This window comes from Cydia splendana, chromosome 5 (genome assembly GCF_910591565.1).
Source record: "Cydia splendana chromosome 5, ilCydSple1.2, whole genome shotgun sequence".
Taxonomy (NCBI): Eukaryota; Metazoa; Arthropoda; class Insecta; order Lepidoptera; family Tortricidae; genus Cydia; species Cydia splendana.
The window spans coordinates 3,366,552-3,388,150 of record NC_085964.1 but is presented as its reverse complement, the minus strand read 5'-3'; the positions used below and the strand labels follow the sequence as shown (position 1 = coordinate 3,388,150).

At 35.9% G+C, this 21,599-nt stretch overlaps 1 protein-coding gene across 2 annotated transcripts in view; it reads right to left on the bottom strand.

The window, feature by feature from the left end:
- Positions 1–21,599, bottom strand: part of LOC134790442 (leucine-rich repeat neuronal protein 1-like) — a 341,152-nt gene that overhangs the window by 249,065 nt on the left and 70,488 nt on the right. For both annotated transcript variants that reach the window (XM_063761247.1, XM_063761246.1), the window contains exon 2: positions 5,032–5,075. The gene's annotated coding sequence lies outside the window, so the exon portion shown is untranslated. The remainder of the gene's footprint in view (positions 1–5,031; positions 5,076–21,599) is intronic.

The window sequence follows — 21,599 nt, the reverse complement described above, 5'->3', positions numbered from 1 at the left end:
GGGGCAAGACTAAAGGGGAGAGCGGATTAAATATTATTATTCACATATTTTTATAATAATATGAAAAATTACCCGAAGCTTCTCACATTTACGTTGTGTGGGATTCGTAAGTTTCCATTTCCAAAATGAAAGTTTTCTTTTTTCCTGGAAAATTTTCCTGAAATATCCAAGATTTTTTTCTACTCTTTGGCAACTTTCCACAACTTGCACATCTTGCATTATACATATAGGATTGTTTCGTTATGAATTAGTATTTCAGTGATTTTAAGTTTGAAATGATGATACATCATTTTTGTTTGTATTATGTATTTTGTTCGTTTTGAAATTATTCTTGTCTGAGTTTGTTTAAGTTTAACTTGTATCTTGCATTGTAAAAGTAATTAGCGTTTCCTACGTTTCAGAGGGCACACTTGTAAATTCGTACGTAAGTGTGACAGGGAGGCAACACGTCGAACGTGGTTCGCGGTAGGCCTTCAGTGCACAATGTCGAAACCGGCTTCGCTACAGCGTGTAACTTGTGGCCCTCAATTTTTAAGCCTGAATCAACCCATATCGGTCATCTCGTCGGTTCCCGCAATCGTCGCTTCCGTCGGGGCCCGAGCGATGCGGGCTCCGTAACCAGATTGGGAAATCTAACGGCCATACAGAAAAATACAGGGTGGCTATAAAACAAGTTGTCAAAAAGAATTGGTTGACTTTTCTTACTTACACGCCTTTTGATGCCTGATACAAAATATCATTAAAAATTAAAATTACAATCAGATAACTGAAAGAAAAATATCCTTTTCCTCGCGTTATCCCGGCATTTTGCCACGGTTCATGGTCACGGTGCCTGTAGTCCGCTTGACAACTAATCCCACGATTTGACATAGGCACTAGTTTTTACGAAAGCGACTGTCATCTGACCTTCCAACCCAGAGGGGAAACTAGGCCTTATTGGGATTAGTCCGGTTTCCTCACGATGTTTTCCTTCACCGAAAAGCAACTGGCAAATATCAAATGATATTTCTTACATAAGTTCCGAAAAACTCATTGGTACGAACCGGGGTTTGAACCCGCGACCTGCGGATTGAAAGTCGCACGCTCTTACCGCTAGGCCACCAGCGCTTTTTTAACCGTTGGCAACTGAAAGAAAATAATTATATTATCATCAAAATATTATGATTTGGTTTTGATACCCAAACGCAAAGCTTTGTTAAAATAATCAAGAATGCACACTAAAAAGTGTTAACTTATTTTTGTTTTATTCATTTTCATTGTCTTTATCAAGTTAGCACAGACATTGGTACAATAATGTCTAAGTATTACCATAAAATTCAAATTTCAATTTATAAAATCTAGAAATAAATCATGACTAAAAATGTTGCAGTAAGTTTAACATTGAATAACTTATTTATTGCTCATAATTGTGGATGAAATGTATCAGAACTTAATAAATATGTGATTGACAAACAACATACAATTTCACTTTAGTGAGACTAGAAGCGTAGGTAGCGTTTAAACAGATAAGTAAAAATTCGTCGTAAAATAAGAACATTTTAGAATCAATATTTGGATAAATTAGTCATCGTTGAAATAAGCACAAAAAATATTTTATTCCGTAGAAATACGTATAGAAAAAGAGCACTAAAATGAAGGAACGTGGGCGTTATTAAATTTGAGAGTTAACAATTGCTGCATACATACCTACGTATTTTCCAATTGAAAAAGGTTTTCTGATAAAACTTATTGGAACTGTCTGCTTAAAATGTAATATTCTTATTTTTAAACTGGATTGCATCTATTTACGTCTGTACAGTCACCTGCAATAATATGTTACCCTTCGAAGGCCGCAAAAATATCTGACACTATCTTATTTGTAGAGCATTAAGCGTGTGTCACATATTTATGCGGCCTTCGAAGAGTAACATAATATTGCAGGTGACTGTACGTGTGTATTTCTTTTCTTACAAGTTTTGCCGAATATTCGGCATATTTTTACGCGACTTCTAAAAGGGTAATGATTTTAGCAGTAATAGCAGTCTATGTAGTACATATATATTAAAGATGTGTATGTTTGTGTCATATGGTCTACTGTAACATCAAAACTGAGCTGATTTTGGTAAAATAGGTGTCAGTCGATTAGTTTTTGAGACGCAATTGACATACCTACTATACCTAGGCCATATTTTAACTAACTTTGAAAAACGAGATATTTTTATTAAAAAAAAACGTAGTAGAGTAAAGGTTTTGAAACATTTTGCTTATATAAATTCCATTGCTATATTAATAGAATCGCTAAAATCTCAGACAATAAATTTACCCCAACCGAACAGGATACAAAAAGGCCCCCCAAATCTCTTAATATCGGCTTCCAAAACGTTACCCGTCGGCACGTGGCTTTGTTTTTGATATCTCGACCGGAAAATATTGAGTTTTGTCATCGCTAAACGAATAAAGCCCTCGTGCCTACGGTAGCCGATATTAAGCTGGGGCACAATAAATGCATGTAGTCAAAAAATTGTGTTCCTAGCATTTCCCTCTACAACTTTTTTTGAGCATTCGTTGCCTGACCTAATGACGATTTTTTTTATTTGATTTTCTGCCCGATTCGGACTTTAAGACAGGTCAATGAATAGATCTAGAAACGATATAGATTAGATGTGTCAGGGTCAAAAGTGACGTTTTTGTTTGAAGAAACGTCACATTTGACACTGACATATCTAATCCATATCGTTTTGTAGATCTATTAACTGACGAATCTTAAAGTTCGAATCGGGCCGTTTGTTTAGCCAACATGTTATAGCTGCAGATAGTGCAGATGGCATACCAGTGTATGTTAAATGCACTATTTTATATTGTACTATTTAGCTACTGCCCGCGACTTCGTCTGTGTGGAATAATGATGATTGATAAAAACTATCCTATGTCTTTCCTAGGGTCTCACACAATATTCATGCCAAATTTCATTAAAATCGAATCGGTGGTTGAAGCGTTGTAGAGGTTACAGACAGACAGACATACAGAATTACTTTCGCATTTATAATATAAGTACCTAAGGAGTTGTAAATGCTTTATTACTTATTTGTAATTTTATTCTAGTAAGACTTTATTTAGTTATTTCAAAATTAGGATTTTATTCCAAGTGGAACCCAAAAACAGTGATAATAAAGAAATAATTTAGGGTTCTTAGATTTAATTTAGTTTTATTCATAGACATAATATTTAGTTCATCAGTTATTTGTCTTTTAAAGATATTTTTAAGATTTAAGATTAAGATTTTTAAGATATTATAAGAAAGATAAGTTTTAAAAATCTGGAATTTGCTAAAGTTCAAAAACCTGCATATATTAAAGCTTTGCTTTTATACTTTCATATCACATTCCGTTATTTTCAAATTTAAAACACCGTATAATACGAATTTGGAATGTCTTTTCATCATCGCAAATACAATTTAGTTCGGCATCTACGCCACTTTCATTTGTTTTTATTACATTACAATTTTAAATTTTAATTTTAAAAATCCCTGCAGCGACATGAGAATGAAATTGAATATAATTTTGAATGCAATTTATATTAGGTATTTTTTTTTATTGGAAAAAGGTAAACATTTGACCACAATCTCACCTGATGGTAAGTGCCGATGCAGTCTCATCATCTAATATTTTAGCGGTTATTGAGAATACCCATAAAACTTTTTTTTAACTTGATGTTTTCAATACCATAAAACGGGGTGAAAAGACACGATTTTCAACTTTAAGGACGATTTTCGCCCATAAATCAAATGATAAAAGCAAAAATTTTGATATCATTTTTTGAGTCTTGATTAAATAGTTCTTCAATTTTGCATTTGTGAAATCAATTTTTACCCGCCCAATTCAGAGAAAATCAAGTAAACTACCTGTTTCCGCCATATCCTTAAAACGGGGTCGATAGACACAAGAAAGGGGTGAATAGAAAAATTCAGATTTAGTAGTCATAGGCATCGAATTTGGTCATTATTATGTTGATACTTTATTGGCAAATAGTAATATATATCTGTTAAACAGTTATTTAATACAAAATTGTTTTTTCGTGTCTTAACCCCCAAGGCGTGTTTTTTCACCCCTTTGTGGTATCTAATCACCCCCTATGGCGTAACTAGTTAATCACCCCATATGCGTGTCCACTGACCCCTTTATCATGTAAAATTGCTTGTTGATAGTTTTTTGTAAGAAAATGCTTTATTATAGAGAAAATTGGTGATATTATTTATTATTTAGGTACTACAGATACTATATTACCAGGTTAGCTAATTTTTACTTTGTTAATGTCAGTACATTTACCGCTAGACCAAAGTTCAGACAGGCTTCATTTCTTACCTCGGCGAAGCCTTACTTTAGAGTTAAAAAATCTAACTTTTAGGCAGTTTGATTAAGTTCTTTTGGTATCAAAGTAGATAATAAATAGTCTACTATATACGTATTTCAAAAACTCTGAGTTTAGAGTTGTACGTACTTAAATATAACAACTTGAAAGAGAAAATTCTCTATTCACCCCGCGATTTCTGTTGACCCCGTACGCAGACAAAATATACTCGTAGGTTGTAGGTATATCTTTTTATTATTAATTAAAGTTCAATTAAAGTCATTTATCTTGTATAAGACAAGATAAATTGTTTAAAGAACACAAAATACCTAAAGATTTTGATGCATCAACAACAGTATAAAAACAACATTTTCGTGCTACCCAAGCTACCCTTTCAAAATCAGTGCATGTTTCAATGCGGAGTCCAAAATAAAAAGCAAAGCGGAGGCTACCCGATACCGATCTCTTAATACAGCTAATGGAAGACGTTCGACTTTGGCGATTTTCCGAACGGTTTGCGATAACCCCCCCCCCCCCGTTATAGGGAGTTTTGGAGTTGGACTTTATGTTGTTTGAAATAACGTTTATTTTTGTGTGTCAAAGGAATTAGGCGTTGTGATTAAAGTAAATGTTATTGTTTATTCGAAATATGTTACTTATGTGTGTATACGAAAAAAAATTCTTAAAATAACTTTAAAAGCTTACCAGGAAAGCTGTTTGTATGAAGATGTAACTGTCATCCTCTGGATCTGTAAAAAAAAAATCCATTAGAATGTTGTGATCAGACAATTTAAAACCGTCCAAGTGCGAGTCGGACTCGCGCACGAAGGGTTCCGTACTATTACAAAAACGGCAAAAAAATCACGTTTGTTGTATGGGAGGCCCACTTAAAATCTTCTGTGAAAATTTTAACTGTCAAACTGTCTATCATGGTTCATGAGATACAGCCTGGTGACAGACATACGTAAATAATCATGACTATTCTTTATTACGATTTACACTTTGCTGTCTATTAATCAACGAATAATTGGAAATGTAATTTCAATGTAAATATTGATTTACATTTTATGATAAATAACGTCAAACGGTCTCTGAGAAAAACGCATTTAACTGATTTGCAAGACCGAAGTGATCCCATAAGTGTTCCGTGAACAAAGTTTTGCACGGAACACTAAAAATGTCTGATTGCAATTTGTAGACCTAACATTAGACAAGGATAACACCAAGCTACCACAGATCTGAATGTAGACAGGGAACTTCCAACTGACGCGATAATAGCCATCGAATCCCAATAGCGATGGCGAGGTCTAAAATAGACGTCCGAAGGCCTAGAACCGACGCTTGGACCCCTGAGACCCGCTGTCGTTGCGTTGTCACTTGCAAATTATAGACGCTTCTAATTGACTGCTCAAGTCTATGGCATTTATAGACCGCCCATTCTGTCCGATTCGAACTTTAAGATACGTCAATTAATAGATCTAGAAGCGATATGGATTAGATGTGTCAGTGTCAAAAGTGTCGTTTTTGTTTGAAGAAACGTCACATTTGACACTGAAATATCGAATCCATATCGTTTCTAGATCTATTAACTGACGTATCTTAAAGTTCGAACCGGGCCGATTGCCATTTGGGTGAAATTAGACAGATGGAGATGGATTGGTTTGAGAAAGAGAAAATTAATGTAGTAGTAGCTAAGTAAAAGTATTTCCTCATTGTTAAGTACATATTCTTTATTGCGTCACAAAATATATTTACAATTTGTTTTAGACAAAGGTAACAGGCAATCTTATCGCTATAAACAATCTCTTCGAGACAACCTTTGGATAGTAGGATATAAATAACAAAAAGTTTTTCTGTGCTAAAGGACAATAAAGTAGCTTTAAACAATGTAACGTAAGGTGTAAGGTAAATAGTTTTTATAAATAGTTACCTATTCAGAGCGATTTATATTTTTTGCAAATTGCAATAACTGTAAATAGCAATTTTACATCAACGTCGAGAACCAGTCCGTAAATTTAATAATATCGATGCGAAAGGTATTAATTACTACCTACTCGTTTCGCAGAGAACAAAATGACATAAATTAGAAAATTAAGTGGCTTCTCGTGGAAGTCAATTTAGGTGGGTATTATACCTAAAATCGAGCTACCAGGGGTGCATACCAAAGCAGAGCTTAATCAAAGAGGATCCTGAGGGCTATTCGTCCCGGTACCGCGGACATTATTCTCTTGCCCGGTACAGGGGAAAAATCGGTACGTTGGGTCTTACAAACCGCTGGTAGAGAATATCTAGTTATGCTAGAAACAGTACTCAAAAGTAATGAAAATGAACACTTTGTTAGAAATGCCTATACAAAAATGACTCTCTTTTTGCGTGCATTTTCACTACACCTTATAAAACAAAGTCCCCCGCCGCCGCGTCTGTATGTTTGTGTGTATGTACGTTGGCGATAAAGTCGAAAACTACTGAACGGATTTTCAAGCAGTTTTCACCTATCAATAGAGTAATTCTTGTGGAAGGTTTAAGTGTATAATTTGTTAAGGTTTTGTGTAACCCGGGACGGGTCGCTAGTATAATACATTTAGGACAGAGTCCTGTCAAAATTCTTGATTTTTTTAGTGTTCCGTACAAATCTTTGTGGGATCACTTCGGTCTTTTGAACATAATGTGATCATAGCGCCGCACGTCCTACGACAAGACGGTAACATTTAAGAAATTTCGTTAAATTTACTTAATCTGAATACTAATGTAGACGGCCATTTTAGTTACAAGTATGAAAAAAACCTTATGAACCTAAGCCTTTTCAACCCGGCCACAGTGCTCACAATCTGCCAAAATTCCTGACGTCAGTAACCTCACATACGCTTGTTACAATCATGAACAAAATCCACACGCAATTGTAAACCAAAAGACAAAGTAACTTTCGACCTTTGACACGTTGTGAGCAAATGTACCAGGGCAAAACAAAGCGGAGCTAATCAGGGTGTCTGATCCGGCGGACTATTGGTCGCGCGACCGCAGCATTAGTCCTGTGTCCACTTGCAAGTTGGACAGCTGATTAGTGTGCCTCAAATATTGATGGAGAACGTTTTTGCTGGTGTTTACTACAAACTAAAGTTGAGGTATTTTACGTTTGAGTGAGTGAGCCTAGCCGGGCTCTGTCAGAGACCGAGACAAAGATTGTCACGTTCGATATGCCTATTAATTTCACTAACTGCCTGGCGTTATGATCGGTCGCCGAAAATTGGCATTCTTTCAAATTGTCTAGCCGGTTTTATTGGTAACTTTATATGTTCAATTTGACCCCCCAACACACAACCCTTCCAACTTTCTTCCGAATCGTTTGTCTCGTTGATTTGATTATCACCCTCATATGCAATCCTGCCAAATAGTTAAACACATCACATGTCGACGAGACTTTCTTTTACACTCAACGTAACTAGTCCCCCAAATTCTTTCGAAACGTCCATTCCTTAGTTGTATCACTTCCAAGTGCTTCCACAGTTTATATATTCGCATAGGGTCGTACAGTTGTTAAGTCGGAGTACCCCTAGCAGACTATAGTCAACATCCCCCAACATTCTTTCGTATCGTCTATTTCGCTGATTCGATTACCACCCTCAGATGCCTACCTCCCCCAAAATTCTTGCGAAACGCCTAAGCTGTATCACTTCCAAATTATTTCAATAATTTATACTAGACGCATACCGCTGTACGATTGTAAAGTATATATCCTCTATTTTACTTCTTGTAGATATGGTTAACATCCCTTAACTTGTTGAAGTCATCCTCCCAAATATTCTACATACCTATCACATCTTTTGTAATTTTGTTGAAGCCATCCTCCCAAATACTTCTCTACATATCACATCATTTGTAATTTTATGCTGTACCCCACATACCAAATCCCATGCTTTCCAAATGACTATTGCTAATACGTATGGTTAACTACCATACGAGTATATACTCTATTTTACCCCTTGCCAACATCCCCCAACATTCTACCAGACCGTCAGTCCCGCTGATTTGATTACCGCGCTCAGGTGGCGAGGTACTCTCCGAGTGCTCTCACGGGAGTTTTTCTAATTTCCTCTCAGGTTTTCGCGGCTCATTTGGCTGATTTAATTTATTAATGAATCTGTTGGTACTGTCTGAAGTTTGATTGTGTTTATTCATCGGGTGCTTCATAATTAATTGTTTCTGTACATGTTGATTTTATACGTAAAATAATTACGTAGGAAAATAAATTGAATTTATTTCTTAAGGTAGGTACCTATATTTACAGAATTCGGTAAACTTTTAGGTGTCAGACGTACGAATACGAACCAACACCAAACCATGATGCAGCAACCAAATGTCTCATTCGGTTTACCTTTGTTTTGCCGGCGATTTTTCTGCAGATTTTAGTTTCACAGAAAAATTTTCAAGTAATTTTAAATTGCAAAATAATCTTTACACAGAATATTTACTTCAAATAATTTTAGTTCGGTTTAGTTATGTTTCACCAAAAATTTTTAATCATATTTTTGTCTCAAGAACAATTTGTTCATGTAATTTCATTTCACAGAATCATCGATCTGTAGAAAAGTTACTTCTTATAAATACGGTTCAACAAAATTTAAAATACAGAATAGTCATTTAGTCGAATTTTATTTATTGAGTCGTTAATTAAACGCAATCTGCTTCTCTGGAAGGAATTCGTTTTTTTGGGGTTGCCGTTCTAACCTAACCCACTTTTCTGGCAACAGTTCGTTTTCTTGGGGGTCGCAGTTCTCACCTAACCTAACCCACTTTTCTGGCAATAGTTCGTTTTCGTAGGGGTCGCAGTTCTAACCTAACCTAACCCACTTTTATGGAAAAAGTTCGTTTTTTGGGGGTCGCAGTTCTAACCTAACCTAACCCACTTTTCTGGCAACAATTCGTTTTCTTAGGGGTCGCAGTTCTAACCTAACCTAACCCACTTTTCCAGCAACGATTCGTTTTCTTAGGGGTTGCAGCTCTAAGCTAACATAAACTCCTTTTTTAGCGATTTCAATGAATACTACGAGTATGTGAAAGGTAATTTAGTAAAATAATAATTGTTGAAATTAATATTCTATGAACTGTAGTGTCGCACAAATAATATTCAATGAATAATAATTCTACAGTCAGTTTTTTATTATAATTAAAAATCTTTGAATAAATATTCTGAATTTTAATCAAATTACAAAATATGTTTCTTTGAAATGAATAATCGATGAAACAGAATTAATTGTAACAAAAATGTGCGATTAGATTATTCTATGAATATTTTTTTCTATAACAAAATTTAGCAAAAAATTTGGCGATAAAATAAGGGTACACCGTCTCATTCATCATCATTTTTCATACTCTCACTTTCAGAATAACTTCATTTCAACTGGATCGTAGCTCTTTTCGTCATCAAACAGAAAATATCCGTCAGTAAATTATGCCATCAGGAGCTCATAAAATAAGGCCGTGCCGTTATGACCTCATTATTAAATCCATTTCCTCGGCACCAGGAGTCCATAACAAATGAGGTAACCTCCTATTCCTTTGCCGTGTCACGCGCGGTCATTGTTAATTTAAGAAAAAGTTAGGGTTAAGCTACTAGTTAATGCAATAACCAGTGGAGGACATGTCAAATAAGTGTGACAAATGTAGTTGAAGGTAAAGGAATGTAGCATCTTGTCAATGTAGTTTCCTGCATATACTAATCCTCAGGATTTTGTGCTCTATACATTTTAATTTATAGCAATAGTCGTTAGTTGTTCGCTACATAAAAATTACCTAGGTACATTATAATCCTTAAGGTTACTTCAGGATAGAGGCTCCAGCAGCGTTACTGCTGTGGTGTTGAAACGGGTGGTGTCCTTATGTCACTGTCAATTTCCTTCATAAAATAAGCTAAGTGACGAATTGAACGTTCTTATAGCGACATTAACTCGGCTACGACGCCTACGACATCAACGTAATTTCACAAGGAAATCAAAGTAACATGTCGCCATGTGAATGTAACTTTTATTCTGATTTAACTGAAGTGTATGTCAACTTTAGACTGCAAATAGGAGGCTATTTAAAAATATTCCAAGAAGAGACCTCGTTTATAACCAGCTTTTCTTCAAAAAAGGTCGGAAACCCTTTAAAATAATTCCCTTATTAAAGCAAGCTACCAGGAGCTCAGAAGAGGCACGGAGCTTGCGGTGACACGCCCGCCGCGTCCTTGCATAACGTGGCTCGTTTGCATTCTGCAGTAATGACTAATATGAAATATGGCGCGTAATTACATGGTTATGTGATATAATAATGGTTTGTTAAGTAAGTGCCTGCGGTAAGTACCTACCTATTATAAATATAGATAGTTAAAAAAAATGTAGCCCTTAGAAAGGAATGGATCACGCAAATTAGTTTAAATGCTATTAAAATCTTATAGTGCATCATGACAATTAAGATTAGTCCTAAAACGAATAGGTTACAAACTTTCATTACGTGTACGACGTTCTGATGATGTTTTATGGTTTTCATGATTAGGTTCAATTGAAATTAGGGTAAAATTACCCTAAGCAAATATCTGTATCACATAAAGTAGAAGTGTGTTATTAAACTTATTAAGATATGTTATATACGGACGAGCATTTATATAATTACTTAATTTCGAGATTGCCGCTCCCATATTGAGAAGAATATATAAATTGCTCTGTAGAGACCCCCTGTACATATACATAAAACTGAGTAAACCTTTGTTAAATTCTGTTCCTCTCTAACAAACACAAATGTCAAAATGACGGATAAGGGCAAACGATTGTCAAGAGCTTGTTAGACTTAAGGCGTTTATGAACAACGCTATTTGTATCTACTAAAACATCTCAGCAAATCCTAAAACAAGGTCTGAATACCTAAGTTCCCTGCTCTGCTAATGACATCATCACATCATCACTAAAGGCCGTACACAAAGACCCTGACAGTCATAGCCTTTTGCAAAATCCATTAACCTTTTATGCAGTGTTATTTGGGACGATGACGATTGTTTGCACGCATTTGTTTTGATTTCTGTTGCTTTTAGTTAACAGGGCGTACCAGTACAGTCGAGTGCATAAATATGTATAAATTTTTTCACCTTATTGCAATGGGTTAAGGTGAAGAAATGTATACATATTTATGCACTCGACTGTACAAACAGCAATTTTCTTAAGTGTCCATCGATGGACCTTATGCGTTTTGTAATAAGGTTTACGAACTGTCAGTTAACAGTGTAGGCGATGGTATGTGTAAAGATTCAAGCGGTTTATATGTGCAAACATGTAAAAAGTTAAAAGCTTTTTTGTATAGGACGTCCAAAAAGGAATTTGGAAGCCGATTAAAATATACCATTACCTAGGCCAGAAAAAACGAAAAACCGGCCAAGTTCGAGTCGGACTTGCGCACGAAGGGTTCCGTACCATTACGCAAAAAACAGCAAAAAATTACGTTTGTTGTATAGGTATGTTGGGAGCCCCAGTTAAATATATTTATTTTATTTTGTTAGTAAGTATTTGTTGTTATAGCGGCAACAGAAATACATCATCTGTGAAAATCAACTGTCTAGCTATCACGGTTCATGACATGAGATACAGCCTGGTGACAGACAGACGGACGGACGGACGGGCAGACGGACAGACGGATAGCGGAGTCTTAGTAATAGGGTACCGTTTTTACCCTTTGGGTACGAAACTCTAAAAAAGATGTAAACATGTTTTTAACTCTGATTTGCTAATTTGCCCAGCTTTGATAAATAATCCAGGGACATCCGTTAAGTGGCCAGACGTGCTTTTTGCACAGCCCGGCTAAATTGGACAAATTGGCTACAAGCAAGCTGGTTTACTTTAACCCTGTCGCTAACCCTACGGGTACAAAAAAGGAGATAAATCTGGTCGTACAGACGGCGGCAGTATGACAGAGTTTAGACTTAATTTACTAACTACAATTACAATTAATAATTAAAATTTGATTAATATGAAAGTTTCTTACACACAACGGCTTTCTTATTGCGCGCTCGCTTTCGTGTGTAATGGCCACCGTAGCACACTTGTATCACAATGTACTATTATTTTTAAATATACAGGGTCATTTTTGGACCGTTAGCCATATTATGCAAGGTGATTAGGTAGGTCACACTGAACAACTTTTTCTATGGGACCAACCCCGAAATCCCAAAAAAAATTTGGCTTTCCCATTGAAAACGTCGACATCCACTCGACCAAAATCTATGAAACGGCTAATAAAATTTTTGTGATTTCGGAGTTGGTCCCATAGAAAAAGTTGTTCAGTATGGCCTACCTAATCACCTCGCACAATATGGCTAACTGTCCATTTAATATATTTTAGCTGTATAATTTTCTTTTTTTATCTCATAATCTTTCCGCAAGAGAAGTTGTGGTACATATTTCATTTTGCTGCAGACGTAACAGTGCAAGTATCCTCATCTCAACAACATTGATAGGATCAACGACATCAACGTAGGCTTGGAGGCGTACCACTTACCTTTTCTCTTTCAATGAGTTCTTTTGTAATGTTGTCCAGAGTCAATAATTGTAATAGACACATTGATCGACCTACGCCTGAGGTACAAAGATGCTGATTTATGTGACGTGAAGTTACGGAAAAGTGAGAGCTGCTGTACTGGGTTGTCCAAAAAAACCGTTGACTTGTTTTTACTGTGGTATACTGGGCATACATAATATATTGATGATAATTTTAACAAACGATTAAGTTGAAATGAGCTACTTATAATTTATAAGGACGTTTTGTAAAAGACGTGTAAGTAAGAAAAATATTTAAAAAAATGTTTTTAACGTTTTTTGGTCCATCTGTACAGTATTAGAAGGTAATATAAGAATGTATGTATTTTATTTATAAAATGAAAACTAAGTAAATATACACTAGTACAGCGTTTTGACAAATAAGGGCAATCAACAATGCAAAAGACTGCAAAAGTACGTCACGCCTTCTCTGCCAGGTACCTAACCGCCATAATAGCACACCTTCACAAAGTCGTTCAAAAACAAACTGCATCAGAACTGAATGCACGCCAGAACGGCGTGGGAACGACGGCGTGCGTCAATGGAACGTAATGAAGGACCATTCGTCTGTCATTCGCGAATGAAAGACCTGCGATAATGGTGGAGTGAAAGAACTACATATTCTTGTGGTCCTTATTGCCCATAATGTACCTATTTAATCTTTCCGCAAAATATGTATGACAGTGAGATAAAACTTGAAAAAGGTAGTAAGTATCTTTATTCTGTATCTGGTTGTCATATGATATACGAATAAAAAAAAGGATAAACTGTACCGGACGGTAATGTAGGTAAATAACATGCGCGCGCTAGAGTAAGTGTCCAGTTTCGACTCTACTCTCTGCCTTCGGCCCTCACCAAAAATGTTTTTTCGACAAAATTATTTTCAATAAAAGTAATTAAACTGAAATGGAACCCGTAGGTATATTATAGAAAAAGTGGCCAAGCCATCCAGTTGCGGAGGCCACAAATAATATAATTTACTTATACAAAATAGTGTGACTGCTTAAAAACAATATATAATAATATAATTTTAGTTGTTTCCTAGTTGAAAGTAAGATCTAGTCCGCAAAGCGGTATTTGAACCCGGGTTCTACCTATTTTCCAATCTGCTAATACCTACTCTAAACTAACTACCTACGATTTTTTTTTTGCTTTATTAGGTTTTATTGGTTATGAGTAAGAGTAATTGCTTTGAGATCTGTGGAGGAAAAAGAGGAAGGTCTTTATCCAACTGCAGTAGTAGAACATGCTAATCCAAGGTACAAATATCATAGTGCATTCATACCACCGCCCACACGGTTAACTGACAGTTCGTAGACCTTATTACATAAGACATAAGGTCCACCGACGGACAGTTAAATAGAGTCTTGCTGTTTGTGCAAAACACGGGTCGTCAGTCTCTCATAAACTGTGTCGACTGAGTCATTCTGCCATAATCCGATACGGGCATTAAGCGCTGGAATTAAACCAATCGTTTTGTCGACCGATATCGATAGCGAATACCCCACTGATAGCGAATACCCCACCGTAATAGCTACTGTAAAATTTTATGTCACTTAAAATGACGATAAAATATAATGGCGGGGATCGAGGTGGATTTTTAGCTTTAAGTTTTCTTTAATTTTACGTTCGTTTGAGGTTATATATGCTTCTTCATCTGTACTGGGAGGAAATATCAAGTCTAAATAGGGCAGTAAAATAGTACGATTATCCGTATGAAAAATAATCAGTTCAGCGGAAACTGGTATAATATATTTTTATATTAATAATACACTAGCGACCGGCTTCGCACGGGTTAACAAATTATGCACCTAAACCTTCCTCAAGAGCCACTCTATTGATCGGTGAAAACCGCATGAAAATCCGTTCAGTAGTTTTTGAGTTTATCGCGAACAAACATACAAACACACAAACAGACCGACGCGGCGGGGGACTTTGTTTTATAAGGTGTAGTTGATATACCTAACAAAATAATAATTTAGGTCTTTTAGCATGTCAAACAAGCCTTTGAGACAATTAAGTCAAAGAAGAAAGATAATCCACCCATGGAAAAAACAAAAATCAAACACGTAAGTACACTGTAAAAGTGCATTACCTACTTCGACAGAACGACTTACAAAAACGTATCCCACACTCCATCCTTCATTCCTATCTGGGAATCGAACCCAGGAAATCCGCCGGTACCGTTGCTAACTGTTCATACAATCCGGCTTCAATACTATAATGATCGTGTAACAATGGTAGCTTTTATGTTCTAAAACGTAACAGACATCTATGAAATTACTTGGCACATATTCCTTTTTGGAATTGTATTTATGAGTGACATAACTACAAATAATGTTCACTTATAAGAAGCCTTGATGTTTTGAGCTTAAGGTTTTATTTCGTTTGACTGAGTGTGTTGTTTACTTTGGTGGTTAGATGATCTAGAATTATAGGCCTCTTGAGTTTAGAAAGTGGTGTGATTTGACGGGTCTTTTAAGTGTGGTCGTAATTGGGTGTATTAAGTTAAGAGTCATCAAGGTAGTCACGATCTGCCCTAGGCTGGAACAATTAAAAATATGGTGCGGCCTTAACATTGTTTATGGGAACTATAATGGACATACGTTTCAAAGGTGCACTCTGTCAAATAAATAGAATCTAATCTATCTAATACCTTTATAAGAGCAATTATTGTATATTTATTTATATATATATTTCGGGGATCTCGGAAACGACTTTAACGATTTCGATGAAATTTGATATATGGAAATATATGGGGCGAAAAATCGATCTAGCTTGGTCTCTGGGAAAACGCGCATTTTTGAGTTTTTATACGCTTTCCGAGCAAAGCTCGGTCTCCCAGATATTAGTATAAATTATTTTTGGTGCTTTCAGCCTTGGAATTACAGGTGTAGATAATCAATAACCATAACTACATAGTATGAATAATTGACCAAAAATAATAGAATCAGTCGAGCCGCATTTAACCTAATTTCTGTTACACTCACGCAAAAGGCCAACAACAATGCTACATTATCGATACATTTTGACAAACAGACGATTTATTATTTAAACTTGCATAAGATAACTACGTTTTTATATGGCTACCGAAGCTGTGAAAATAAAACTTTATGAGTCTCAATGACAGAATTTATATTTTATCCCTTTTTACAAATACATAAGTCAAAATAACAGAGTAAGACAAACGATTATCAGCTTTGAGGCTCGTAGCGCGTTTAAAGTAAATATGTAACGCTATAATAGTCTAGACTAGAACACTGACATACAACTCAAAACGACACTTTGTCTTAATATTACCTGATATTACATAGTTTCAGTTTCCCAGTCTTACTAAGAACACAGAATAAATAATATTACTACCGTACAGAAAGGACACTTCCTACAAAACCGAAGTTTGACAGCGATTCAGGGGCGAATCATGCTATCCATTTCTAATGTATGGCACTATCCCTTTCGGTTATTAAGGGTTGACAAAATTCAAGTCAAAAGGACGTCAAGTAGTGCCAACCCTAATAATTGCTCGGAGCAATGCTAAGCCGAACGGAGCCGAGTTTGCCCGAAAGGAGGAGTGTTTTCCCACTGCTAAGACCTACAAAGAATAATATATTTTATACAACTGAATAATAATTGTAACTACTATACCTTTCTTAGAGAAAGGGATGTGTAGTAATTATAAATGGGTACGTCCGCCATCATGAAACTGCAATCATTAGCATGCATCGTGATTGTTGATTTCGTGATAGAGCATTTTCGTGAAGACGTACCTTTAGTTCTGCATACTTGTTAGCTTTTAATGGTACCTACTATTTCCTATTTTACAAAGTAAATACATACAAAGTTTCTTGAAGAGGAGGAGGTATTTTCGTTACGTCAAATTCGTGAGACGAAAAGAATTAAGAATTCGACGATTGTAAAATTAAGTCGATAAATAAAAAGGTCCTTAACTTTAATGAGCAATGGAGTCGGGAATACTTTGATGAGATTTTGATTCCATAAAAGGTGCCAACTTTGCTCCCTTTGCTTTGCTGCTTTGCTTTGGGTAATTGTGATCCAACAGTTTTTATATCTGAAAGGACCCACGATTTGCAAGACCTGGATATAGTACAGGAATTCGTCTACTTGGGTTCACTGATCTGCAGCGACGGGGACTGTGATAGAGAAGTTGTGAGGCGTGGACAAATAGCCAAATCTGCAGTTAAGTGACTAGAGAAAATATGGAAAAACCGTAACATCAAACGCGGCACAAAAGTACGACTCATGCGCACACTGGTTTTTTCCATATTTCTCTATGGTTCAGAAACTTGGACTTTAAAAGCTCGGACCAAAGCCAGAATAGATGCGTTTGAAATGTGGTGTTGGCGCAAAATGTTAGGCATATCCTGGACAGCGCGTCGCACTAATGTGTCTATTCTGCAGGAGCTCAAGATCCAGACTCGTCTTTCTGCTATTTGCCGTGGGAGAATGCTTGGCTTTTTTGGGCACTTGGCCCGGTGTGAGCCTGATAGCCTGGAAAAGGCTCTGCTAGTTGGGCCTGTTGAAGGTCATCGAAAACAGGGAGGGATACCCACACGCTGGTTCAACGCCATTCAAGAGGTTACACGCGAGGGGTTCCAGGGTTCCTTAAGGAAGGCAATGAATCGGCCAGGAGGGAGAGCACTACAGCACAAAGCGCCTTATGGTGGTCACGACCCTCAGACATGAGGATTCGACTAGGAAGAAGATATCTGAAAACTATATCACAACCTCATTAGTGTTACAACATGACAGTAGTGATGGTTTACTTTAAATCGATAATATATCAACATACCTACCACAGTATAATAATTTTAAAATTGAAATTGAATATCTAATTAAGTAATTATGGAGGAAAAATAAGCATATTTTAGGGTTACAAAATGTATTACCTCTCTCTCTCCCTCTTCAAAGTACCTACAATGAAGTAACAATACCTAAGGTCATTTAGCTTCCTTAAAGAAATAGTTACCCTAATTCCGTTGTTCTCATTAAATAAAGCAGTTAAAGAGTTAAAGCAGTGTCAAAGACGCAGCCTTTAATATTTTTTCTCAAAAATGGACGGCAAAGTCGACTTTGCCGTTTAAAAAATAGGTTGCGAAGCGCGTAGTTTATGGTCAGTCAAAAATTAAAAAGTTAAAAACATTGCAGTCTCGATTTTGGGACTGCAATGTTGCATACAAATTCCATTATTTGTCGAGTTCCAAACTTTTTAAAAGTTGAAATGGCCATATCAAATGAAGGCACAGGCCCATTAAACAGCCAAACAGATGATTAGTACCGCGACTATTTAGCTGTCTCAAATAGGTTGGCGTATTTTCGGCAGAAAAATACACTTTTATTTTTTTATTAAAAAAATAAAAAGGCGGCAAAGCTAATTTTTTCAATTGTTTCTACTTTTTTCTGTGAAAATATATACGTAAGAAAGTTGCTTTTGTAAAATATTTCTATGATATTTATATTTCTTGCACCATTTTTGAGAAAAGCACTATATATGACTCGGCTGGAAGGCTACTTGCTGGCTTCGGATTCAATTAAACGGACTCCCAAGGTCGTCCGTTTAAAACGAATCCTCAGCCTGCAAGTAGCTACTTCCGAGCCTCGACAATAATGTACTATTATTTACCCAGGATTACATTAAACATTAACGGCCAGGGATTTAAGGGTCTTAAAAAAGACAAACCCGCGCAGGTACTTTATTTTTTTAGGACTACCTTCTCTGATGATTTTATAACAATTCGCCTTTTGACCGGCTTCATAATTGCTGGATTTTCCTTGAACAATGTTGGAACAATCCGTCAATTTTGGTAAAGGGCACAACCGGTTCGTATTTTTATTAAAAACGTCTTTACTGAGCAAATTGACTTTGTAGTAGGAATTGAATTAACGGATTTTCGGATCTTATTCATTAGTAAATAACTTTTTATAGGCCTTCTTGATTTTATTTTTGTGAGACATCCGCCCGCATATGACTTGCTCCTTCCGATTTAATTATCTTTTTTTAAATTAAGTTTATTAAGCATAAAGCAACATTTTTACTCAAAATTGTCAAATGTTACAGACGGAAACGGAAGCTCTTATAAAAACGGAAGCTCTTGTTGGGTTCGCTATTTTAAATAGGCCCCGTGAAAAATTATGAAAATTCGATATAAGAAAATGTTGTCCACCGTCTCTTTGAATATTCATTTAATATCTTCATACCTTTTGGTAGGCACCGCTTAACTTTAATATTATATGTACCTATTAGACTATAATCAAGTCAAACTTGAAGTCAAACTACCAAGACAATGCATTTAGTTTCATATTTTATATTATATTACTTAATATCAATGGTGTGGCAAACTCGCTAACTCTAGTGACGAACTCTTCGATACCTCCCTGGGTAAAGATTCTTATTAAACGACTTGTTAATGTTTTGATTCGACTCACAGAGCACCGACATTACCGATAAGTGACAGTACCTACGTATGAGGATTCCGAATGACATGAGACTGATTGCACTTCCTGCGCACTAATACTTCTTCTTCAATCTAGCGTTTTCCCGGCCTATAGTTCGTTTTTTTAGCATTAGAAAGAACTTGCAAGAAGGTATTAAAAGACACATCAAGATTGTTTACCTTATTTCTAATGCTAGAAAAAACGAACTATAGCGCCATGCAGGGTCCGCTTTACTGTTCAGTCTTCTCCACTTTGCCCGGTATTCGGCATCCTCAGGTGTGAGATTGTTCTCTTGCATGTCCGCTGTCACGCACTAATACTAACTGGAAGAAATCCCATAAAGGGATAAGTTCGCCTTTGTACTGTGCCATAAATTTGTGTTTTGTGTTGTGTATAATAAAGAGTTTATACATACATACAAAAAAAGAGACAAACAGTATGTAAAGACAGACACGAATGAAAGAAATTGGAGGAGGCCTTTAGCCAACATGGGGTTCCTATCAAGTTTTAGTTTAATACTTACACAAATATAAAATTAAGTTTAAATATAAAAAAAAGAAACAGAAAATAGATAAAATAAATTAAGAAATAATAGTATGTACCTAAACGTTACCAAGTTTGTAATTAACTGATATGGAAATAAAGAGGCTTTTTTTTATTTATTTTTTATTTATTATTACATACATACATACATACTAATCAGCGTGAGAGATCATCATAGTCGTATCCAAACCTTAAAAAATTGTTATATCAGAATACTCCTCTCGGTTATATCTAACCCATTTAACGCCAAGCCACCCGTAGGGTTGTTTACGTTTAGTTTCATCTCTATCAGATCTTTAACCGTAATGGATCACTCGTTTTTGCGTACAGTCACAGTAGCGCCAACGTAGTCAGTACTTCAAGCCATTATTTGCAAGTACCTACAGATCAATTTAAAAGTAACTACCAGCTTGCAACGGTGCATAAATAAAACTTATATTGGTGAAACCAAGAAAACTTGAAATATAATACATAATTTGCTCCTAAACCATTTCAATAGGATCGTGTCGGAAGTACAATAGCGAACAATCATTCAAAGTTCTTCTGAAGACATGATAAGCAGTTTACCTGAAACAAAGAAAAATATACACATTATTAAATTGGAAAAATAATATGATTATGTAACATAATTTATGTTCATTACAAGAGACTGACTGTCAAATATATATCAAATTAAAATGTAAGGTTCGGCGAATTTTGCTTTAATTATAGATAGGTTAATCGAATAACTTGTAAAACCTAAGCTTAGTGCACCACTCGTTTCTCAATGTCTATCGTTCGTATTTCGAAAATAGCTGTATCCCTAGTGTACATTTCATTCGATAGCGTCACGTGCCGTACGCGTTTGCGTTTGTGTCATTTTGTATGGGATTTAGAGTTTCCAAAACGTTCCGCTGGCGCGCTGTTCAAAATTCGAAAATCGGCCCCCTGAACGCAGCGTTCGACTTTAACCGGAGACTAAGGCCCAAATAAGAATTAGTACCTACGTCAGAAACTACTGTTTATGCAAGCAGCACTGTGCCATCCCTTACAGGTGGCAAACAGATCGCTGGTTCCCGGCATTAAGCAGATTGATGGGCCCCACTCACGGTGATTAAAACCTTTAGAGTTGTACACGGAATTTCGGTTTTACAACACTTTAACTTTCCAATTTCAGCGTTGCTTCAGAGCACTGAAATATTTTGAAATGTTGTTTTTATTTATTTTTATGTTTAAAATGGTGAATGAAATATAATTTATATAAAATGTTTCTTGCGGAAAGAGTATTTATATTTAATCCAGATTTCACTGGACCCTCTGGTAGGGTAAATTAGGTAGGTAAGTATTTTGCCTTTGACCTAATCTCAGATTAAATTCAGGTTTTACTCACTAATAGGTATTAGGATAATTTAGATTCATGATTGGTAGAATTTATATTCTATCAACCCGCTGGGTGGACATTGTTAAGAAGGCCTGCCAGGGATCTACACAGGCGCCTATTATCAGGAAGGCGGAAAATCGTGCAGAATGGACGAAAATAACGACCTGATGTGGTCGTGGTCGCGACCCTCAGTCATGAGGAATCGAGGAAGAAGAAGAATTTATATTCATAATAATCTGAAACCAATGAAAAATGTATTAAGAAATGACTATTATTTTTACATTTTTTTAATATCTCGTTTAATTTCATTTGCCAAATGTTTCTTTTGTCGATAATTATTTTGTTGAGCATACCTAGTT